General features: G+C 41.9%; 1 protein-coding gene across 12 annotated transcripts in view; it reads left to right on the top strand.

Annotated features, from left to right (window-relative positions):
- Positions 1-18199, top strand: part of EPB41L3 (erythrocyte membrane protein band 4.1 like 3) — a 179236-nt gene that overhangs the window by 13888 nt on the left and 147149 nt on the right. The window contains exon 1 of one of the 12 annotated variants that reach the window (XM_032875702.1): positions 17669-17856. The exons of the other annotated variants lie outside the window; for them this stretch is intronic. The gene's annotated coding sequence lies outside the window, so the exon portion shown is untranslated. Of the gene's footprint in view, positions 1-17668; positions 17857-18199 lie in introns of those variants that run through there. 12 annotated transcript variants of the gene reach the window in all.

Here is an 18199-nt window from a genome sequence, read left to right as displayed (position 1 = left end):
TCCAGGGAATTTTGGCTGTAGCAATTACTCCTGTGGTTTTGTAATGGTGAGTTTTCTCTTTCCTTCACTCATCTTACAATCATTAGTTGCAATTCTTCTGTAGAGAACAGTAGTTCCTTTTCCTCCCTTTATTTATTTATCCAGTCATTTATTTATAGCAATATGGTCTTGTGGATATTTGCTTTTATTCTTTGGGTTATAATCCAATACTATCCTTATTTAATTTTTTTTTGCTTAAAATGTTCCAGCCGTGGCCAGCAGGAGCTCTTTCAGAGGCTCCTGTGTTCTTCCTACACACTCCTACCCCGTCTTCAGTGCTTTCTCACTGTCTGGCACTGCAAGGTGCTCCAGGCTAATCACATGAAGCAAATTTTAAAAAGTTACTTACAACTGTGTATCGTATTTGAAAAATAAAATTTCTCATTGGACTGCTCATTCAGTTTACCACTGGCCTTTTGGAAGCTTGGCACTTCTTAGGAAGGATTTGCCTTGTATGGCCCTAAAAAAACCACAGAAGATAGTAAGTTCTTTGTTTTTCTTTTCCCCCCAATATAAAGTCTTAGAAATTACTATGTAAAGTATGGAATGTAACATTCAAGTCACATAACAACGCCTGCCATTTAATTTCCTTTCAATAAGTGTGTAAATGTTCTTTTTCCTGATCAGTGTACCCGAACGAATGTAGATTCTTGGAATGGTGTAGTAGGGCATCCTGTGGTGTTCTCTAGAACTTTAAGGATCTGTGTGCTTAATTCCCCTATTTAGATGAACTTGTACTTTACCTGAGGCTCTGCCTTAGTTCAGTAACTGGCTATCTCTTCCTACAGAGTGAATTAGGTTTGAGAAAGTTAAAATTACAAAGTTGCTCTTCTCAGGTAGATCATGCTGCCAGAAGAGCGTAGTCTTTCTAAATTTTTCCCTGGGGGAGCTTTTTCTGAAAAGTTAATTTTAAGGTAGGGATGAAAGTTTAGTCTCGGATCTCCGGAATGAGTGTGGATTGGAATGGTCTCCATCTATCAGTCATCACTGTTGCTATGCCATTAATCAAGGGAACTCATCTAATTTTAAATTTAGCTTTAATCAGCTCTTGTGCTATTTCCATTTTTATATCACCCATTTATACAAACACCTTAGATTACTTTCAGCATCTCTGCAACTCAGAGTTGCAGAAAAACCTAATCCAGTGCACAGATTCTGGGAGGATTTGTAGGAAGAGGAGCATTTTGGGGAAGTCCAATGTTATACATTTTATTTATATATATACATACGTATATATATATATATATATATATACACACACACACACACATACATATGCATATTACTTCACATTGGGATTGTATTAGTGTGTTTGAGCCAAAGATCAAAATAAGATGAAAAGAAACATTCGGGGTGCCTGGGTGGCTCAGTTGTTAACCATCTGAACCTTTGGCTCAGGTCATGATCCCAGGGTCCTGGGATTGAGTCCTGCAATGGGCTTCCTGCTCAGTGGGGAGCCTGCTTCTCCCTCTTCCTCTGCCTGCTGCTCCCTCTGCTTCTGCTCTCTCTTTGACAAATAAATCAATAAAATCTTAAAAAAAAAAAAGGAAAGAAAAGAAACATTGATGTAAAGTTAGGCTAAATAACATATTCATTCTTTAAAGTGCATAAAGGCAAAATTTTAAATATAATAACCATTGTCATAATACAGGTGCAGTATAATGAATTTTTTCTGGTCTTACCAGAAAAGCTGTCACTTATGTGGCAGATGAGAAATATTTTATTTAGATCACATAGAAAGAATCTGAGAGAGTAATAAAACCATCAGTAATTCTGTTTAGTCTTTACAGGTTTTCCTGGAGAGGTAACCGAGTAAAAGCTACATGATTGGCATGAACTGCCAGAGGGTTTCAAATTCAACCGAATAACCATGTATTTATAAACACATGTATCCGGAAGTTCATTTGCAGATTGATTATTTGGAACTCAGCAGACACTGTCCCACAGAAAGACCATTTTAGTGGTTGGCTTCCCAGGTAATTGGACAAAAACCTATTTCATCCACAATTCACTTAACATCTGGATAAACTGTAGTAGGTTAATGATACCCAACTGCCATTTTTTTGCGTCGGTGCTGTGAAGCTCTGCTGTTGGGGTCCTACCTCTGGTGGCTGTTGAGTTAACTAGGAGTTTACAGAAAGCCCCAGTAGAACATTCTCTGGCCTTATTCTCATCGTAACACAGGGGCAAAGGCAGGGCTCTGGTGGCAAAAGGTTCCCATTGTTGGTACATACTCCAGGGTCCCCATCATGTTGTCACTCTCATTTTGTATAAAACTGGCATTCTAAATTAGGAAACCAGGGAAAATGTCCCTCTCCATTAATTTGTAAATAGGGCTGTTAATAAGTCCAGACTTAATGATATGAGAACATTCAGTGGTGGAAAACATTATCATCTATTCTATTGATCTGCAAATTTAGACTGACTGGCTGCCTCAACGTCATAAAAATAAAACTGTAGGCAAATATTTTGAAGATCACGAAGTTCTCTACAGGGAAAAAAAGTGTTTATTCATCTTCATAAGGAGTATATGCCAAATTATTCTTTTTTTTTTTTTAAGATTTTATTTATTTATTTGACAGAGAGATCACAAGTAGGCAGGCAGAGAGAGAGGAGGAAGCAGGCCTCCCGCTGAGCAGAGAGACCAATGCGGGGACCCTGGGATCATGACCTGAGCTGAAGGCAGAGGATTAACCCACTGAGCCACCCAGGCGCCCCCCAAATTATTCTTTTTGAGGGATATACAGAAATGATCCTGGAAACTTGCCACTTTAGCAACTATCCTTTAATTAATTTCATACACTGTGTAATGTTGGCAAGGAAAATCCTCCTAAAGCTCAAAATACTGATACCTGATGTAGTCTAATTGAATTAAAGCCCCACTGTCAGAGACTAAGAACACTTGTAGAATATGAATGTCTCTGTCCTACTGTGCCCTCTCCCAGATTATGACCCTTAGAAAATTAATGTATTTGTACATAAATGTTAATAACAAAAGCTAACATTTTAAAAATTATTTAAGAGATTTTATTTATTTGACACAGAGAGAGAGCTAGAGAGCCCAGGTGGGGGGAATGGCAGAAGGAGAGGGAGAAGCAGGCTCCTCGTTGAGCAAGGAGCCCGGCGCGGGGCTTGATCCGGAGACCCTGAGATCATGACCTGAGCCAAAGTCAGACACTTAACCGACTGAGCCACCCAAGTGCCCCTAATAATAGCTGACATTTATAATGTGCTTACTATGTGCTGGGCACAGCTGGAATAGCTTAACATATTTATTTGATTCTTGTGTGACCCCATAAAGAGGGCGATGTGGTCATCTCCAATTTGCAGCTAAGATACTGAGGCCCTGAAGGATAACTCACTACACAGCCAGCAGATTCCAGAACCAGGTTTAAACTCAGCTCTTAAACACCTAGGCTGGGCAGCTTCTATATAATTAAATAGAATACATAATTATTCTATATTTCACCAGCTTAAATTCTCCACAGAAGCCTAATGATATCTGAATACAAATGCCATTATCTGTTGCTCATTTCCAGGTTTTTATGAGGCTCATTTCTGTTTCCTATTTGAAAGGGTCTCAGAATGGTTCCCCTAGGCACTGGGGATTTCCGTACATTTGCAAAACCCTGTTCCTAGTGGTCTAGGCCCCAGGTTCCATTGATCCTGCATATCTGTTGCAGTGTTCTGTTTTGTATTGATTAGAAGAAGCTTGAGTATTATATGATAAATTTCAAAAAAACCCAAGTATATCGGAGTGCATTTGTTCAAAGGAATGCTGACTTTTTGGAGAAGAGAGATATTCCAGTAAATGCCTCTATGCAGAGAAGTATAGTTCTACTGTTTACCCGGTTATGACCATGGGCAGTTGCCTAACTTCTCATCTGTAAGATGGGTATGATAGGCTTAAGGATATTTTGAATCCAGAGTGAGAAAATGTGTGTCAAGGACTGAAGCATGCCTGGCAGATAGTAAGCACTCAATAAATGATAATTGTTTTTGTGGGTAGAGATGATTCTGTTGCTCAGGATCTTTTTGGATGTACTTTGGGAGCTTCCTTCCAAATTAGCACATTAAACTATCCTAAGAATTCTGTTGACTGTGTTTATAGTTAAAACTCAGGGTTCTGTTTCGGTTTGTTTTTGACACCCGATGACTCTGACTCCAGCCAACCCCTTATTCATTAGCCTGTGCGAAATCATCGTGTCTCCTTCAAAAAACCCAATCCGTCTTCAACAACATGGGTGCTTGGGAGTTTTTGAAGTGATTCCCAAATAATGAGGCATATGTTCTTCAAATGCCTCAAATAATGAGGCATATAAGAACTTCTCACATGAGTGCCTTAAAAATGCTTCTAGCCATGGCTACAAGACTGGAAAAGAAAACAAAAACAAAAACAAAATAAAACCCCAACCTATTAGGACCAGCACACGTTAACATAGAAGATCTTTGTTTAAAAATAGGAGGTCTGTTCCCTTCGAGCAGATGGGAGTTCCTGCACTTGCCCCATTTCCATTGGGCAGTGTAACCAAGTCAACAGCCCCAGCAGATCAGCTGTTAAGGGCTCCTGGATGCTTCTTTCCCAGCCCATCTGGGAAGCAGATCTATAAGTTCACTGCCCCCGTCCCCCAGGGTTGAGAGCCATCCTCCTTCACTTTGTCAAGTGGGCTGGTTCTCCAAGACCTCCCCTGCTCAGCTTCTGCACTTGAGTCCCCTGAGGTGAGATGGAGGGAGGAGGCCTCAGGGCCCTGCCAGGCTGTGGCGGCTGAGGAGAGTGGCCAACGTGTTATTGTGAGCTGCCCTCCTTGCGGCAACACCATCATATGACACTTATGCTTACTAAGTGCTTCTTAAATCAATTATTTCATTTAATCCTCTCAATAGTCCTTGAAGCAGGTTTCGTCATTCAGTTTAGAAATGAGAAAACAGATAAATGGAGATGAAGCAACGTGGCCCAAGCCAAGGATTGGGGCGCTGGTGCTCGGAAGAGCCAGTGGGCTGACTCCGAGCCTCACACTCTGTCCCTGATGTGGGGCCTCGGGCAGACAGAGACACTCCCCATCTGCCTGGCTTTCCCTCAGCCAATCCCGGATGTCTGAGGTAGAAGCATCTCATTTTTCTGCCCTTTAATTTCTCTAATGGATTAATCACTGACATCCAGAGAGCAAATGGGGCTCAGTGGTGATGTCCAGAGGTGGAGGTTCTGCTCTGGGGGACAGTTGGGTCATTCTCCTTCCTATGCTGGTAGCATTTCTGGTGTCAGAGGTCCCAACTCCAGCTATACCGCTAGGAAAATGGCAAGGTTTTGGTTTCTCCTCAGTCCCTGTTCAAAAATGAGACGGATGAACATTGGAGTGCCCTCTGTGAGCCTGACTTAAGTGTCCAAAGCAGAAAAGCCTTGTTGAGTTGGGGTCTATGCTCTTCGTCTGTGTCCAGCAGGAGTAGAGAGTGTCTCGCCACCAGCTGTGTAGGCAAACACCTAAGCAGGTAACAGTCCACAGGTGTTTATTTTTCAGAGATGTTCACCAAGTGTCTCCTGAGTGCCAGGCAGTACGCTAGCTGGGGACACACCAGTGAGCAGAAGCAACCCTAGTCTCAGTCTCATGGTGGGAGACGGGGGTTCCTCCAATAATCACATACACACATGCGGCGCATGGCAGGCGTGGTGGTGGTGCTGGAAAACAGAGGGACTGCGGCCACCAGAGCCCCTAATGAGGATGTGTGACCAGTCTGCCAGAGCAGGGGGAGGGGTAAGGTTCAGGATCCGGGAGAGATCTCAGGGTGTTGAAACTTCATTAGAAGGTATTATTCTCACCCCGGAAACAGTGGGAAGGGAGTGTGCTAAGCCGGAGGCCACAGCATTGGTCTTATATCTCTGGTTGTTTACGCCTGTCCCACGTCCCCATGTCCAGGCAGGGCATGGAGTGAGGTGGGGGAGGGGAGGCTGGATTAGAGACCTGATAAGAGTTTATTATAGAATTGAGGGCAAGGAGGGAGCGATGTGGACAGATCCAGGAGATTAAGGTAGAATGCAAAGGACTTGGTATTAGGTCTAATAAAGGGGTTGAAGGAAAGTAAGGGGCCAGGAAGATACCAGGGTTTCTAACTTTCATGACTGAGGGTTGGTAGTGTCATTCACTAAGCTGCTAGTACCTAGTACTAAGAACTTTTTTCTTGTTTTTCTTTTTTAAGGATTAATGGGCCATGCTACTCATTCTGGAATACACTAATATAAGTTAGAGATAACTTGTTACCCTCACAGAACCTGCAGTCCAGCAGTGTGGGGGGTGGGGGCGAGAGGGAGTGGTTTAGATATTCTATCTCCTTAATTTGTTTCAATTATGGCTGTTGCATAAAGTTGGTGATGGTAATACACACAGATATTCTTTCCAGGGGGTGGAAAGCCTTAGAACTTGGGTGCTCTGGCAGAGGAAGAGGCTGGCTGGGGATGAGGAGACATTCTTGGCAGTGAGGGAATGGCCTGGTGACCTTGGAAAGGCACCATGAATCACTGAATAAAACCTTAATGCAGACCAAATGGAAAAACACAGCACAGCCTTCAAGCTTGGAATTACAGAATCGAAAACTCATCTTTCATGGGCATGCCAAGTGCAATCAAAAGAAGTGAGCCATTTATTGGGCACAAGTGGGATGAGAGTGATTTGTGAAGACAGAGGGTACATTGCAACTTCTTTTCCTCCAGCCGCCTCTTAAATTCACTGCCTGATTGTTGCTAAATCTTTATAAGTATCACCATGGCAACCATTGATATGAAAAATAATATTAGCCTGGACACTTCCGCTTCGGTTGATCTGACATTTTCCGCCGCAGTGGTCAATTTCATTGTTTGTGCAGATGACTAAAGAGGGTCCTGCTTGGATCCCGTCATATTTTCTTTTGTCCTGAGAAGATGAGGGCTTGTTAAATCCACCCTGATGTTAAGAAATGACCCAGTGGCATTTTGGGAGGGGTGGCTTTGCCATTGTTTCATCTCCGAGGACGCGATGGGAGATGCGCCCAGCTGGCGTCATGTGTGTTGGTTCATGGGTGAGGCTGGGGAGTTCTTTAGGGTGGTTTGGAGACTTTGCCCAAATCAGTTCCACCAGTGGCCGTGGAGGAGGTATAAGGCATAGAACGATGCACATTCTTTTATCACAGGCCCACCATTCTTAGAGTTTCTTCCTTCGGAATCTGTTCCTTCTGGTGTCTCATCCCAATCCTGGTTACCTAACCACTCAATTCTGTATTTTCTCAGGGTCTCACATTTTATTTTATTTTTTATTTTTTTAACTTTATTTAAAAGAGTATCATATTTTATAATCCCTGCTGCTTTCTTCTTTCTTTCGTCCAACAAATGTACCATGAATGCCTTCCCATTGCCAGGTACTGTTTCAGGCAGCTGGGTCACCAGCGATTAGGAGCCCAGAACCCCTGCCTTTGTGGGACTTAAGCTGAATGGCAGGAGACAGACCATAAACATGATAAATAAGGAATTGACCAGTATGTTAGGTGATAAGGAGGCAGGGGTGCTGGGGTAGCCTGGTCACAGGTTTAATGAGGTTATCAGGGTAGGCTCCTTAGAGAAGGTGACACATGAGCAGACATGAGGGAGATGAGGATGTTAGTATGAGAGAAGCCTGGCTGGTCTGAGGAGCTGCAAGGCAAGAATGAGAGAGACAGAGAGTATGGAGATGTGTCCAAAGAGTGGGGTCAGAGGCCCTGAGGCCGGAGGATGTAGGTGGGGAGGCCTTTAGGGGCTTTAAACATAGATGACTGATGTGATCTGGCTCATTCTACTAGGATCACAGCACCTGTCTGTCAAATGACTAGAAAGGACTCATGGTGGCAGAAGAGAGAAACGTGATGAGGCTCTTGCAGGAATCAGGCAGGGGATGGTCATGGCTTATGGTTAATACCAGAGTGCTAGTGGCGGTTATGAAGGGAAGTGGCTGTATTCTGGATCTGTGCTGAAATTCCAGGGCCACTGGGACTTACCAGTGGGTCAGAGCATTCCCCTTTGGTCTTTTTCTCAAACTGTAAATGGTAGTAGAATAGTCTTCCTTGTAAAACAGACATTTACCTATACAAGGATTCTACGCATGCTACCACTTTTTAATGTACTATTTCCTTTCCCGTAGAGGACATCCCAAGTGAACATGCAGAATTCTTTAAGAACCACTTGGCATCGTTGCAGAATAAAACTGACTGGTCCTGGGGTGCCTGGGTGGCTCAGTGGGTTACATCTCTGCCTTCAGCTCAGGTCATGATCTCAGGGTCCTGGGATCGAGCCCCGCATTGGGCTTTCTGCTCAGTGAGGAGCCTGCTTCCCTTCCTCTCTCTCTGCCTGCCTCTCTGCCTACTTGTGATCTCTGTCTGTCAAATAAATAAATAAAATCTTTAAAAAACAAAACAAAACTGACTGGTCCTGGTTGTGTGACTAGGGACAAGTTAGTTAGCTCCTCAGTGGCCTCAGTTTTATCCTCTCTAAAATGGGGATCATAAGAGTTCCTGCCTCAGAAGACACTGAGGAATAAGAGAAAATATACAGATGAAGCACTTAAAAATCTGTGGCACACAGTGTATAAAAGAAAAATTAGTAATAACGATGATGATTTTATTAGCATTTGCCATACATTCTTCCAGTGGCTTCTTAAACTATAAACGACCTGAGTGTCTTTTCTATATTCGTATTCTTAGAGACTTTGTAGTTCTCCAAAATGCCCCTGGTAATGGAAAGACATTCCTTAACTTAGTGCTACTCTGCATGTATAGCTGATGCAATGTTTCCTCACTGCAATGCACTACTGTATTATAAAAAGCCAAAAAACAAAACAAAACAAAAAAAAAACCCTCCAAAAAAACCCACAACTGAATACTGGTGATTTTGTGAAATTTAACCAAATGTGTGTGTGTGTGTCTCTCTAGTGAGAGATCATCCATCCAGCTGAGGAGTCAGACCATTCTAGCTTCCCCAGTCATCGCGCCTCCTTGGATACATGGTTGAACCTGCTTCTGCCTCATTTCCCCAACTATAAAATGGTGGTGATCCTAGAATCTATGTCACAAAGTTCTTGTGATGGTGAAATGAGGTAGTCTCATAGAATAAGAGCTTGTAAAACAGCTCGTTGCACAAAGTAAATGATCAATACAGTTTGACTCTAGGTAGAAATAATGTTCCCTGGGCTGGGCACCATGATTCAGGATCCCTGTCCCTGAACACTGCTGGGAGAAAATCGCTAGCTCCCATTCATAAAGCATTAAGATTATATATGATTTAGACATGACTCCCTATAGATCCCCTCTAATTTTTCAAGTATTCTCATCTGTTTTATCAAAAAGTACATGCTGGAGCCTTCTATTATTTTTCACTCAAGATAAAAGTGAGTGCGTATGTGTATTTTCTCTATTTCACACAAGAACTTGGAATAAAACCATGAATGATATTTTTTTCCTCTGGAGTGTTTGAAGAGTTGTTGAAATCCTAGTCATGATATTTAGTGTGTTATGAGTTCTTTATGCCTGTCGTTAAATATGCCATCACTTTATTGACACTTTACAGTTAAGTGGGCAGCCAGCTATAGTAATAGGCTTCCCCTAAGGAGTGTGAGTACTAACAAATCTGATGGCGGGGACCGCCCGGGAAACCAAATGTGTGTTCAAACACCAACTAGCTTTATAGAGGATGATGGGTACACGCATGGTTAATCCATTGGCTGCTGTCAAGTAGCCAATTCAGGTAATTTGTTTTAAGGATATAAATAGGTAGTCAGTATCTATTAATTGGTTAATTTTTATTAAGCATTTATATTAATTCTATTCAAATTTACTTTTATAGTGTCTTGCTTTCGAGGAGCAATTAACGTTCAGTTTTGTGATTTGTACTCCTGTTCTTCCACTCTACCTGCACATAAGAACCACTTGGAAAAGGTCACAAAATATGATACCTGGGCCTCATGTTGTAAAGGTTGTGCTCTATTGGGTTGGGGTAGATCTCAAGCATCAGCATTTTATTTTATTTTTTATCTATTTATTTTTAAAGATTTTATTTATTTGACAGCGATCACAAGTAGGCAGAGAGGCAGGCACAGTGGGGGTAGGGGGGTAGCACGGAGCAGGCTCCCATGCCCGAAGTGGGGCTTGATCCCGGGACTCTGGCATCATGACCTGGGCTGAAGACCGAGGCTTTAACCCACTGAGCCATCCAGGCGCCCCAAGCACCAGCATTTTAAAATTATATTTTAATTTAATATGTCAAATGTATACAGAGTAAAGAGAACTATAATAAGCACATATATATCTATCACCCGGTATGAAACTGACCTTCAGTTGCTGTTTTTTTAAGTGTTCCCTTAAGTGATTCTTCAAATGTATAGTCATGGTTGAGAACCGTCACATTATTCTAGTAAAACAGAAAATGGGAGGAATATTTCAATGGATATTGATAACAAGAAAAGCTGAAATTTGAAATTTACCCAAGGCCACATAACAGTTTTCAGGTATCACCTAGTACTCTGTTCATTGGGCTCTAATGGTGTTCATGAACGTATGTGTAGATCTAGGCCTGCTTGATTTTGTTGAACTGTAGAATAATTTGGGAATGGGCATTGGCACACCTGGAAAAACTTTAGGAAAAGGCTTTGAAGTAAAATGGTTTCCTATTTAGAATCATTGCCTTGACTCAACATGATTCTTGGTGACCTAAGGCCATTCAGTGAAACCTGGCTCAGAGATAAGAAAGGTCTGATGAGCAAGGGTGGGACAAGTAGATTAGAAAGATGGATCAGAGAAACATCTGGGAGGGGAATAGGTAGTGGATATTGTCAACATATTTAAAGAAAAAAAGCACTAAACCAATGGCAAATCAGTTTTAACCTATAATGAAGTCTGGTAAGCTGTTTCATACATGTAAATACACATCTATCAGAGTATCTTAGTGAAGTCAGCATTTGAGTTTCTACCTCAACAGTGAAGAATTGTGGGCAATTCCTGGTTCCTGAGTGGCACACACATGGAAAGCAATTTGATCTCAGAGTTGGACACAACTTTAAGTATGATGTCGCCTAAGAGCCCACCTGATTGAGGACTCTCTCTGGGGCCAGACTGATGTTATGGTATCTCCTTGAAGATTCTAGGTAGACAGCCTACTGCCCATAAGACAACCTCGTCCATATTACAATAGCAGTCCTTTCATTGAGCTGAAATCTCGTTCTTAATCAGTCTTTTAACAAAAGAGACTATTTCTGATGCCCCCATGTCGTCTTGCCACTTAAATATATGTAGATGTAATGCTAGAATAAAATTTTTCATGCTTAAAAATCTCATCAACTATAAAATTAAAAGAACCTTATAAATCTATATGAAAAATATAAGACCCTTACAATAAAATTACCATTAATTTAATAGGATTAATGATACTGTTTTTTCTAAACAAAATTCCTGATGTTATATCTAAGGGTAGGAAGATATATAGCCTCTGTTCAATTTCTTTATTTAATTTTGTTCATTAGTTTTCACTAATCAGTGTAGGGGTTATCTGTTTTCATGTATATGTCATACCAAAAGGTATTAATAATTTAATTAATTTAATATTTAATTTATATTATATTTATATATTATATTAATTATAATTATAGTAATTATATATTATAATTAATTAATTTAATTATAAAAATTAATAATGATTTAATAAATTAATAATTTAATAATAAAAATTAAATATATAATAAAATATATTAATTAATAATTAATTTAATAATTTAATTAATTAAAGTCTCTATTTGTAGGGTTTGAGAGGGTCAGATCTTCCATTCAACCCAAACTGCTAGCAATTAGTTCTTCATTTCCTGTTTTAATGAGACATCCCTTGGCAACTTTGTAAAGATGTTTTGTGCACTTGGAAATTAAGGTCAGAGTTGTAGTTTTACTGCAGTCTTCAGCAAATGGGCATCTAATCCAATTATTGTTGGAATTGGGTACAGAACAATCTTTCATTGTTATTTATTACTATACTTACTGCTAATGAACCACTATTGCAAACTGATGCATGCGACAGGATCCAAGCAATAACTCTTCTTGCAAAATGTGTGCTGATTTGTAGTGTAGACACCCTTCAGTTCTGCTACCTATAGGCTCAATGAGGCTAACCTCCTACCACTTGTCTCTGTCCAGCTTCTTAGAAACATCTGTCTGAGCACACTAACTTTGTCACCTGTGGGATTATTGTTGTATACTGGTCTCCTGGATCCTGGGGACCTTGTTAAAAGTGCCTGCTCTCTGGACCCCAGAGGTTCTGATTTGCTTAGTCTAGCGCTGGACCCAAGAATGTGTTATATTAACAAGCACTCTGAGTGATTCTGATGTAAATGGTGTGAATACTTCTATCATTTTCCAAGACGATTGTTGACATGGAAATGTAAAATTTAAACTCTTTACAAACAACCTGGATTGAGAAACTCTGGCATCCTCAGATTTGTATCATCTGCAAATAAGCCTACCTTGCATGTTTCAAGTTCCTGATAAATATCTTGAACAGGAAAAGAGTCAATAGAGGAAGCTTTTTTAAAAAATGGCTTTGACTTATTAAATGCCAGATATTCTAGATGGTATTTTCATTGATTCCCAGAACATTCTGGAAGCTGTGGACTAATCCTAAACCACACTGTTAAAGTAAGCAAGTACAGTGAGGTAATTGGAAAGAGAAAAAAAAAAAATGCTGTAAAGCAGGGATCAAATTAAGAAGCAAAGCTGACATTTTCTTTTTGGTGTAGTTATAGCCGTACATTTCTTAGTTTGTAGGTTAGCTGTGGCATGTTTGCCTGAGAGAGAGTTGGCAAGTTAATAAATCAGACATCTGAATGTGTCTTACTACCCGTTTTTCCCCCCCTCTCAGCGAATTATTATTATTATTTTTTCTTCTTCAGTTATTTCTTGTTGATTTCTGTTAAAACAAAAAATAATAGCTGGTTAGGATTATTTACAACTTTATAAGAGACTGAGAGGCATTTGTGTCTTTTGGGGGAAAGTGATTAAAATGTTAAGTGTCTTAGTATAACCCAATACTGATCACGTTTGGGATATCACTGTGGTCTCAGACAGTGAACAGTTTGGGAGTTGAATTTAGTAATTTTATAGATTACCAGCTTCCATTCTTTGTATTTTGCCATTATATATAAACTGGCCAAATATAAAATAGTCTTAATGGATTTTTATTTTTACTCAAGGGGAGAAGAGAATTGAGCATTTAAATTTATAAACAACTGAGGATTAGAGTAACCTTAATTTTTTTTTGGTTAAAATTATTCTATCTGAAAGTGCTGAGCTTTCTAAAATTTACTTGAAATGGAAAAAGTTAAAAAAAACCCAGTAAGTGTATATTTTAATACTGTGGAATTTATACAATATGTATTGGCCCCACCATTATGACCAATATTTTTACAAGAGTATAACCTAAAGAGAGAAAGGAGGTAAATAGGAAATTCTGATGAATAGGAATGATTTTTTAAAATGATGCGTAGGCATGTCTAAGCTTGTTCCCTCTCATGTGTACATATTTTTGTACATTTTATGCTGCATTTATGAGTGGTTTTTTACTTCATTTTGCATCTGTGCTCTGCATGTATACAGACCCCTGAAATGATGTATACAAACCCTGAATGAAGAGAGCATCTGGAAGCCTTAATGAGCTATAAACTTGACAGTATTCTCAAACCCTAGAAACTCTTAAACATATTTTTATTTCATAAGAATAAGCTTGCTACATTTGAATTAGGCATTCATCCCCATAGTTCTCTTATTTATGGTCCCTGGTAATGCCTGGCTGAAGACTTTGTGTCCTGATTTCAAGGACTAATTTGCAAAGGAGGTGCCTGACACGATCCTGAACATGCAAGATGCCTCAACCAGCTACTACAAGTGTTGGTAGCGTCTTATTACTAAGGCATCTGAGACTGAAAAACAGTCAACTTAAAGTGCTGGAGAATATGCACATTTTTAAAAACATCACAGTGCTTTATGTGACAGTAGTCTGAGGTTGTCAAAGAGGGCAAGTGAGTGTTGCATGCCTATTAGAGTAGCCACCTTTGTAGGCTTCTCTAGTCTTCCAATCCTCATGCTGAAGGGCAAAGTTCCAACATATTCGCTGGCCAGATTCTTTGCCGTTTCTTTCTAGAGTCTTGTCGGTGAGGCTGACAATATGATACAGTCTGCAAAGTCTGCCGTTGCCTGGGCTCTCAGGTTGGAATTACGTCACTCTACAGGTAGCAGAGTACCAGCATCAATGAGTCTGTACGCTGGTGGCACCTGGGGTTCGGTGGAAGTTTGGGGGACATCCTCTGTGGATTGGAATAAAGTTCCACACACTTGTTATCTCACCAGAAGTTAGCTATGCCTCCTTTCTCTGTACCATGGCTAGAATTCTAGATGGCTTGTCCTTCAGTAATATATTTTGTATACAACAGAATAATGTCAGGAAGCCCATAAGTAAGATGTTAACGTTGTAGGGTAAGCCTTAGACCTATGATTGAGACCAGAATGGGCATCGTGAGACCTAGGCTGGAGTCATGGAATCTTTCCCCACATTTCATGGATTATTTCAGTATTTGCCATGTAGATATAGTAAACTAGAAAACTGATGAACAAGGTTCTCAGAATTAATTTGCACTGGCTCTGGGACTGTGTGAAAAGCACTCCCTTGACCCAAGGACTACTTTTCTGTAACATTCTCTGGGACTGTAGGAGGCTTCATTTTTGGTAGTGAGAGGAATGCAGGGAGAAATTAGTCTTTATGAAAGAAAGCAAATCCAACTGTAGTGGGATCATCACCTTGCTTTCTACTTAATTTGGTTACTTTTCTTCTTTTTTCCATGTAGAAAAGCTCATAGTTTCCTGATAAGAGTTAAAAAGGTTTTTCATTATTGCTTTTACTCAGCAGGTAGAGATGTGATAATGTCTTTTTATTTTATAGACCCCCTAGTATTTTTGAAGCATAAGGAATTTTGGAAATAATCTCTTATTTTTACACACGAGGAAACTCAACTCTCAAATACAGTGAACTCAGTTCATTAGTCAACATCCATTCATTTAGTGAAAATGTTCGGTGCCTGGCTTGCAGTGTTCTCAGTGAGGCACTGTGGGGAGACAGAGATGACTATGAGGGGCTCCTGCAGGATGTTAATAAAGTAGAAGGAAAAGGCTTTATTACAGAGACACAGCAAGTTACTGGTAGGGCTCTGTGCCACTCACAAGTTTTTATTTGGCATTTCTTTTCTCCATATCTGTGCCAGGAAAATCAAAAAATCAAAAAAGAAGAGCTGAGAGGCTTGGTCAAACCCTAACATTTTTGTAGTAATTACTTCCCAGATTTTTTTTTTTAAGATTTTTTTTTTTTTTTTTTTTTTGACAGATCACAAGTAGGCAGAGAGGCAGGCAGAGAGAGAGAGAGGAGGAGGAGGCAGGCTCCCTGCGGATCAGAGAGCCCGATGCGGGACTCGATCCTAGGACCCTGAGATCATGACCTGAGCGGAAGGCAGAGGCTTTAACCACTGAACCACCCAGGTGCCTCATTACTTCCCAGATTTACTATTAACTATGAAGCAGTAGGGTTTGTACTCCAAGTTTTGAATTCATGGAATGTTCAGATAAATAGCTAGGTACTTCTAACTTGTAAAAAATAATATTTAGTACTCTTAATATTTTCTCCCAAGAAAAGAGACATCTGTACATTTTTGCTGATTTTCTCCATTACCAGGAAGATTAAGATTCGTGAATCAGGAGAAAACAATTTGCTTTCAATTAAAAAATAATAGCAAAGGGCGCCTGGGTGGCTCAGTGGGTTAAGCCGCTGCCTTCGGCTCAGGTCATGATCTCAGAGACCTGGGATCGAGCCCCGCATCGGGCTCTCTGCTCAGCGGGGAGCCTGCTTCCTCCTCTCTCTCTGCCTGCCTCTCTGCCTGCTTGTGATCTGTCAAATAAGTAAATAAAATCTTTAAAAAAAAATAATAGCAAAAATAGGACAATAAAGTGAATGAATATGAAACCATCTGTGTCTGAAATGATAATGCCAACTTCGTGTTTGTTGTAAACAATGCAATTTGTTCAAGTCCATTTTTAAAGAAGAGTGTTTACGTGTGCACACAAACAAGGAAAAAACTCTTTCTTCATTCACAGATCTTATATGCCACGCACACAGCCATATAGGTACAAATGTGAGATGTATATGTATGTATGTCTGTAATACTCCTATGGCCTGATAGAAACTTAATATAGGTGATCCCCAAATATATCTTGGAACAATGCCCCCAATCACTTCATTTCACTCCTTGTATTTGCCCATCTCTGCGTCACCAGATTATTTCTCCTTTAACAAAACTTCAGCCACTTTTTCTTGTTTACAAATTCCCAAAGTTGGGGGCACCTGGGTGGCTCAGTGGGTTAAAGCCTCTGCCTTCGGCTCAGGTCATGATCCCAGGGTCCTGGGATTGAGCCCTGCATTGGGTTCTCTGCTCAGCCTGGAGCCTGCTTCCCTCCATCCCCTCTCTGCCTGCCTCTCTGCCTACTTGTGATCTCTATTTAAAAAAAAAAAAAAAAAAAAAAAAAAGGGGAAGGAAAAAATCTTAAAAAAAGAAAAAGAAATTCCCAAAGTTGCGTATCTTCTACTGAATACAGGTTCAAAAATTCCATAGCAACATAGTAACCACGATTTTCCAATCGTCTCTCCCATGCAACCAGAAAAATGCCCCCTCCCCTTTTCTATTGCCTTTGCTCTGTCCTAAACAGGCCAACTCTCCCCACCTCCGGAAGCTTCACCGACAGACCTAGCCTACTAACCTTTGCCACTGGGTTTTATTCGGCACCACATCTTTGGTACCCAGTAGTAAATGCAATATTTTGTGAATCCATCCTGCCACCTTAAAGTGAGTGGGTGAGCTTCTGAAAGGGTGATGAGGAACATTTAAATAGGGCCTTAAACATTTTAATATATACGAGTTAGTTACATGATTAGAGTTTATTGTGAGATGACCTGGAATCACCTGTAAATCAGAGCGTGACCCCCCCCCCCACCCCATTTCAGCTGAAAGCTTGATCAGTAATGACTTACTCCTCTGATAGACTGGGAAGCTTGGGAGGCCACCTGTAACTTTGGATCTTGATGGTGGGGAGGAAGGAGAAAGTGGGAAGGAAGGGGCTGCCGAAACACAGGCAGCCTCTTCCTTCAACCTTTAATTCAGGTGTTCCCTATTAACTTTGTATCTCTTGAACACCCACCCTGCGCAAGACGCTGTCAATTTGATTATTTTCTCTTTCCAAAAAGAAAGAAAACAAAACCATCACTGCAGTCCCTGAGTCAGTAAATTACTCACCTGACGGCCAGGAGCACCCTCCCCCCACTCCCCTTTACAGGAGTGTCTGGCAGGCCTGAGGAAGGGGACAGAAAGCCTGGGCTGTAATCTAAAGTGAAAATCCAAAGACTAATGCTATTGGCAACTGTCTCAAGGCGTTGTCCCCGTGCCAGACCCTGCGCCAGGATGGAGAAGCCTGTTACAACCTAACTGTCCTGAAGTGCTGCGGTGGCCCCCTCCCCCGCAGCTGGGAGGCGAAGGCAGGACGGGGTTGGCTTTCTCTGCGCCGGCTCTGGGCGTGTGCCCCCGCCGCAGCTCCGCGGAGCCTCCGAGCAGCCTGCAAAGGGGGGCGGGGAGCGGCTGCGAGCAGCCCGCGTCTGCGGCTTCCTCCCCACGCCCGAGCCTCCTGCGCACAGCCGGGAGGACGTAAGCCCGAGCCTAGTCCCCACGCCGCGGCGCGCGGGCTGCCTGCCCAGCCGAGGTAACTTTTCTGGCAGCAGGAGCGGGGGGGGATCCTAGGGGGTCTCCGGTTTGCGAGGCGCGGAGGACTAGCGGGAGGCCGGGGGTGAGGAGCGCGCTGTGCGCGGCTGACGCGTGGCCCTGGCGCCGCACAGCCGCCCGAACCGCGGGAGCTCCGCGCTGGGCCCGGCCCTGGAACCCGCCCGCCCTCCGATCGGGACCCCCGCGGGGCCGGGCCAAGCCGGTGCGCTGCGCCCCCCGCCGGGGACGTGCCCGCTTCGTCCGCCAGCCGCGCTGCAGCATCGGCTGGGCCGGCGCGCGGAGCCTGAGCATCGGCCTCCGGCCTGGGGACCTCCCCCGGAGCT

This window comes from Lontra canadensis, unplaced genomic scaffold (genome assembly GCF_010015895.1).
Source record: "Lontra canadensis isolate GAN:19392208 unplaced genomic scaffold, GSC_riverotter_1.0 scaffold57, whole genome shotgun sequence".
Taxonomy (NCBI): domain Eukaryota; kingdom Metazoa; phylum Chordata; class Mammalia; order Carnivora; family Mustelidae; genus Lontra; species Lontra canadensis.
Note: the sequence above shows the minus strand (reverse complement) of the source record. Positions and strands in the feature narration are given on the sequence as shown.